Source organism: Xyrauchen texanus, chromosome 31 (genome assembly GCF_025860055.1).
Source record: "Xyrauchen texanus isolate HMW12.3.18 chromosome 31, RBS_HiC_50CHRs, whole genome shotgun sequence".
In the NCBI taxonomy this organism is placed as follows: domain Eukaryota; kingdom Metazoa; phylum Chordata; class Actinopteri; order Cypriniformes; family Catostomidae; genus Xyrauchen; species Xyrauchen texanus.
In genome coordinates, this window is record NC_068306.1 from 21,275,348 (window position 1) to 21,281,957 (window position 6,610).

Sequence of the window (6,610 nt, forward strand, 5' to 3'; positions counted from 1 at the left end):
GCTATGAACACATGACTTCCAAGGTGTCCACACCTTTATGACAGATATGTGGAGCTGCTGTATTCACTGCTCCAGTCAGCAGAGGGCCCTACACATCAACTTATGAATTATTGCCTCTTTGGCGAAAAGTCTTTCAATAATTAGTGAATTAGAGAAAGGAATCTTTGACAGAATATGCAGCGTATAGGGGTTACTACTTAACTAACTAACTAAATTCCCATCTTCTGGCTTCATCTGGTTTGCTGGTGCTCAGCTGGTCTACAGCATGACCTGCTGAAATGTACCCATAACCCCTCTAAAACCAGCAAGGTCTGAAACCAGGCTGGGAGACGGGTTCGGTATGAAATACAATGCTAATTTAAGTTTAAATTATTTTATCATATGAGAAGAGACTGTTAAATTATTTGAGACACATTATAAAAAAATGGACAGTTCCAGTCTTGGATACTGATTGGTCAAAAGACATGTGTGAGACTCACGGGAAGCAGGACAGGAAACAAAGGTTTCAACAAAAAGGGTAAGGCTTTAATTGCCGTATCTCTTCCAATAATTTACACACCAAACATATAATAACATAAGCGCACTGGGTTGGTTTGTTCTGGTCGGGGGCTCCCTCTGCTCTCAGGCTGCTGGCTTTTTAACCGCTCTCCTCACTCTACTGCAATTAGAGACAGGTGTTAGTCATAATTTGGCCCAGGTGTGAGCGCCCTTACCGCTTCTCTCTCCCGGACGGGCGCTTGACCACGCCCCCGCTGCCACATACCCCCACCGCCCGACTCAGGCCGGGGCGTCATCCGGCCTGCCTACCACTCCCCCCCCCCCATTTCTGGAGAGGAAGTCGGCGGCAGCCATCTGCACCCCCGGTCTGTGGATCACCTTGAATTTAAAAGGCTGGAGAGCGAGATACCAACGGGTGATCCGGGCGTTAGTATCCTTCATGCGGTGGAGCCACTGGAGTGGGGCATGATCCGAACAGAGGGTGAAGGCCCGCCCCAGCAGGTAGTAACGGAGGGTGAGGACCGCCCACTTGATGGCCAAACACTCCTTTTCCACGGTGCTGTACTTAGTCTCCCTTAAGGAGAGCTTCCGACTAATGTACAGCACCGGGCGCTCCTCCCCTCCACCAGCTGCGAGAGTACGGCCCCCAGCCCTCTGTCTGAAGCGTCCGTCTGCAAAATAAAAGGGAGAGAAAAATCAGGTGCATGTAAAAGCGGTCCCCCACAAAGTGCAGCTTTAATCTGCGTAAACGCCTGTTGACACTGCTCCGACCATTGGACCGGATCTGGAGCCCCCTTTTAGTGAGATCAGTCAGCGGGCTGGTGACGTCCGAATAATTAGGCACAAATCTTCTGTAATAGCCAGCCAGCCCCAGGAACTGTCTCACCCCTTTTTGGTCTTAGGTCTAGGGCAAGTCGCAATCGCCGCAGTCTTTTCAATTTGGGGACGCACCTGGCCATGACCCAAGTGGAACCCCAGATACCGTACCTCCACACGCCCAACCGCACACTTCTTAGGGTTTGCCGTGAGCCCCGCCCGTCGCAGCGATCTCAGGACGGCCCTCAGATGATGCATGTGCCGCTGCCAATCATTGCTATAGATGATAATGTCATCCAAATAGGCAGCGGCGTACGCGGTATGCGGTCTGAGGATCCGATCCATGAGTCGCTGGAACGTGGCTGGGGCCCCGAACAAACCGAAAGGAAGCGTCACAAATTGGTGTAATCCAAACGGCGTGGTGAAGGCTGTTTTCTCGCGGGACATTGGTGTCAAGGGGATCTGCCAATAGCCCTTTGTTAAATCCAGGGTCGAGTAAAATCGAGCAGTACCTAACCGATCGAGCAGTTCATCAACACGGGGCATTGGGTACGCGTCAAATTTAGACACCGCGTTGACTTTCCTGTAATCCACACAGAACCGAACCGACCCATCACTCTTGGGAACAAGAACAACCGGGCTGGACCAATCACTGTGGGATTCCTCTATTACGCCCATATCGAGCATTGCATCTAATTCTCCCCGAACGACTTTCTTTTTATGTTCGGGTAAGCGATAGGGGCGGCAACGCACCACCGCGCCCGGCTCGGTCTCGATGTGGTGCTGTATGAGGTTCGTACGGCCCGGGAGAGGGGAAAACACGTCCGCAAACTCTTTTTGTAACTCGGAAACCTCTGTGAGCTGCCGCGGTGAGAGCTGGTCCCCACAAGTGACCGGAGTGTTAAGATTGTAGTTTTTGTTTACCTCCGGTCCGAGCTCCGCCCTCTCCGGAACTACCGTGGCCAACGTCACAGAGGCCGCCTCCTCCCTCCACAATTTCAGGAGGTTGAGGTGATATATTTGACGCGCGCCCCTCTATCGGTACGTTTGACTTCATAATCGAGATCCCCTACTCGTCGTGTGACCTCAAACGGTCCTTGCCACTTGGCGAGTAATTTTGAGCTCGATGTTGGGAGTAATACAAGCACTTTATCTCCCGGTGCAAATTCCCGTAGCTGAGCACCCCTGTCATACAGCCGGCGTTGGCGTTCTTGAGCCTGGAGCAAATGCTCTTGTGTTAATCGCCCCAGTGTGTGGAGCTTTGCTCGAAGATCAAGAACGTATTGAATTTCATTTTTGGCATTAGAAGGTCCCTCCTCCCAATTTTCACGGATGACATCGAGGACCCCGCGTGGGCGTCGTCCGTACAACAACTCAAACGGGGAGAACCCGGTGGAGGCTTGCGGGACCTCTCGTACTGCAAATAACAGGGGGTCTAGCCACTTATCCCAATTTCTAGCGTCATCGTGTACGAATTTACGAATCATGTTCTTGAGCGTTTTATTAAACCGTTCCACTAGGCCATCTGTCTGAGGATGGTAAACGCTAGTGCGAATCGATTTGATGCCCAAGAGCTCGTAAAGTTCGCGAAGTGTTCGTGACATAAACGTTGTGCCCTGGTCGGTGAGGATCTCTTTCGGGATCCCCACCCGGGAGATTATCTTGAAGAGTGCCCCTGCAACACTGCGTGCGGAGATGTTGCTCAGAGGCACTGCTTCCGGATACCGCGTCGCGTAATCCACTAGGACTAACACGAAGCGATGTCCGCGTGCCGACCGTTCTAATGGCCCGACGAGGTCCATCCCAATTCTTTCGAAGGGGACCTCGATTAATGGTAGAGGGCGCAATGGCGCTTTTGGGGTGGCCGGTGGGTTTACCAGCTGACATTCACGGCACGCCGCACACCACCTGCGGACGTCACCGCCAATGCCCGGCCAATAGAAACGGGCTATTAGACGGAGAAGTGTTTTTCGTTCCCCTAGGTGACCGGCCATAGGATTATAGTGAGCCGCCTGGAAAACCATTTCCCGACGGCTCCGTGGAATCAACAATTGAGTTACTTTTTCCTTTGTCTGGGCGTCCTGCGTCACCCTGTATAAGCGATCATTGATCAGCGAAAAGTACGGATATGAGACGGCGACACCCGGCCGGAGTTGTTGACCATCGATTACTCTCACTTGGTCAAAGGCGTGCTTAAGGGTTTCATCCCGCGACTGCTCCAAGGGGAAGTCCCCCTCCGGGAACTCCCGGAGGGGAGGAGCGTCCACCTCGCCCCTTCCCACGTCACTCGGAGCAGCAGAGGACGGCCCTGGCTCCGCCTCCCCCGCCAAAGCCTCGCACATCACACACCCCTTCACTTTCACGCAGGACCCATCCGCGCAAACTCCCTCCAATAATTTCCTAAAATTTGGCCAATCTGTACCCAGAATTAGCGGATGGGTGAGGCGGGGACTAACCGCTGCCTCTACACTATGCTTTTCTCCCCTGAATTTGATCGCCAAAGTCACCACGGGATATTTGTGAATATCCCCGTGCACACACCTTACCCTCACCAGTTTAGCTGAGCCCAAAGCCCCGGGTTGAACCAAGCGTTGGTGGATGGTGGTCTGGTTACAGCCGGTATCCAACAAAGCTTGGTATGTACCCCCCTGGATTCTTACCGGAATCCGATACGCTCCAGCTCGATCGGGGGCAGTCTGTGGAACATCGGAGACCCGTACCACCGCCCCTATTTCCATCAGCGGACACTGATCCCGGAAGTGGTCCGGGTCTCCGCACCTCCAGCAGACCGGCCCAGACGCTGCGGCCGCACCCGTGCTGGCGGGCGCCCCCACCTGAGGAGGAGAGCGGCTGAAGGATGGAGAAGGGCTTGGTGGGTGTTCCCAAGACCGGGGAGCTGGGCGCGCGAACGCTCCACGCCTGCGGGGGGCAGGAACGGACCCTGGGGAGAGAGCAGAGCGAGAGGGAAGAGGGGAGGGAAAAAAACAGGGGAAGACACAGGGGAAGGGGAGACAGACAGAGAGGGCTCATCCGCCCTCGGAATCGCCGCCATGTGGTCCTCCGCGAGCCGGACGGCTTCCTCCAGCGACGCCGGGCGGTGGCACTGGACCCACTCGGCCGTCTTCCGGGGCAAACGCTGGACAAACTGCTCCAGTACCACCTGGTCGACGAGCTCCTCGACGCCGCGGTCCCGCGCAAGCAGCCACCTCCGACACGCATCACGGAGCCGTTGGGCGAACGCGAACGGGCGGTCGGATTTCTCCAGTTTTAAGGCCCGGAAGAGTTGGCGACTTTCCTCTGGGGACCGACCAACCCGTTGCAGGATGGCTCTTCGCAGATCGTTGTAAGCCAGGAGGCTTGTTGCCGGCAGTTGTTGGGCCGCGAGTTGTGCTTCCCCGGACAGGAGAGGGACTAATCGGGCTGCCCACTGGTCTTGGGGCCACCCCCAAATCTCCGCCGTCCTCTCGAAGAGGTCGATGAAGGCCTCTGGGTCGTCCGCCGGCCCCATTTTCTGTAACGCGGGTGGGGGCAATGTGGCGCGGGTGTCCGGGGTCGCGGCTGCGGCTGGAGCGGCCTCCTGGCTGAGGAGGCTCCGGATGGCATGCCGATCCTCTGCTTGAGCCCGCATGATTTCGAAAAAACGGCGATCCTGGTCTTGCCGGAGCTCAAGCAGGGATTGTTGGTGGCTCTGGTGGAGTGTCGCGAGGGACTGGAGGACTTCAGCCAGCTGGGAGGACTCTATGGGGCGACTCTGTTCCATTATTAATTTAATATCCCGGGTTTCGGCACCAGTGTGAGACTCTCACGGGAAGCAGGACAGGAAACAAAGGTTTCAACAAAAAGGGTAAGGCTTTAATTGCCGTATCTCTTCCAATAATTTACACACCAAACATATAATAACATAAGCGCACTGGGTTGGTTTGTTCTGGTCGGGGGCTCCCTCTGCTCTCAGGCTGCTGGCTTTTTAACCGCTCTCCTCACTCTACTGCAATTAGAGACAGGTGTTAGTCATAATTTGGCCCAGGTGTGAGCGCCCTTACCGCTTCTCTCTCCCGGACGGGCGCTTGACCACGCCCCCGCTGCCACAACATGCTTCAATCACAATAAAGACCTCTTCACTGAGCTATATCAAAGTGTGATAAGGCACACACCCAGCCCTAATCGGGCTAATCAAGACTCTATACACTCAGCCCTAATCGGGCTAATCAAGACTCTATACACCCGGCCCCTAATCGGGCTAATCAAGACTCTATACACCCGGCCCCTAATCGGGCTAATCAAGACTCTATACACCCGGCCCCTAATCGGGCTAATCAAGACTCTATACACCCGGCCCCTAATCGGGCTAATCAAGACTCTATACACCCGGCCCCTAATCGGGCTAATCAAGACTCTATACACCCGGCCCCTAATCGGGCTAATCAAGACTCTATACACCCGGCCCCTAATCGGGCTAATCAAGACTCTATACACCCGGCCCCTAATCGGGCTAATCAAGACTCTATACACCCGGCCCCTAATCGGGCTAATCAAGACTCTATACACCCGGCCCCTAATCGGGCTAATCAAGACTCTATACACACAGCCCCAATCAGGCTAATCAAGACTCTATAAAGTAGAGGGATAAAGGCCGACTGGAGACTGCAGTGGGACAGAGAGTGAGATTTAAGGACAGCTGTCCGACACCTCTGTGTGTTTGTCTTTTTGTTTCAGTTTTATATTAAATATTATTTATATTGTTAAGCCGGTTCTCGCTGCCTCCTTTCCATTAATTGCTTTACACAAAGTTCATTTCAAGGCAAGAGAGTCCACTCTGCAGTCATCTTTGGAATGCTCCCAGGCAGTTATTTCTATGGATTCAAATGGCATGAAAGTAGAGGTCATATCTACTTGAATGGGGAAATACAGTAATCTCCAATACGGTTGGTCAAGATTTAGATTAAAGAACATATTTCAAATTAGCAGTTAAATCTGTCAACAGTGGTATCATAAATTGTGCGAGATATATTGCTCAGATCACGCTATTTTCAGAATGGTCTAGCTAAATTTGCATGTGTTCTCAAATTGACTGACAGGCGATGTCTGTATCTACAAGGTGATTGGCACTTTTACCTTTAAGGTGGGACTTTACTACATCCGCCATATTGAGTGTTCCAATTTTTCCCAATCATTTTAATAGCAGTGCTACGTCTCAATTTTCACAATTCACAATTTTTAGAAATGTAATTCTCTAAACATCACGTATGTAAATGTTAGTAAAAGCACTGTAGACCAAAAAACTAAAACAGTTTTCCAT

The 6,610-nt window shown here is 52.9% G+C and overlaps 1 protein-coding gene across 2 annotated transcripts in view; it reads left to right on the plus strand.

Annotated features, from left to right (window-relative positions):
• LOC127624720 (tetratricopeptide repeat protein 1-like) overlaps nt 1-6,610 on the plus strand; it is a 472,844-nt gene that overhangs the window by 94,609 nt on the left and 371,625 nt on the right. The window lies entirely within an intron of this gene.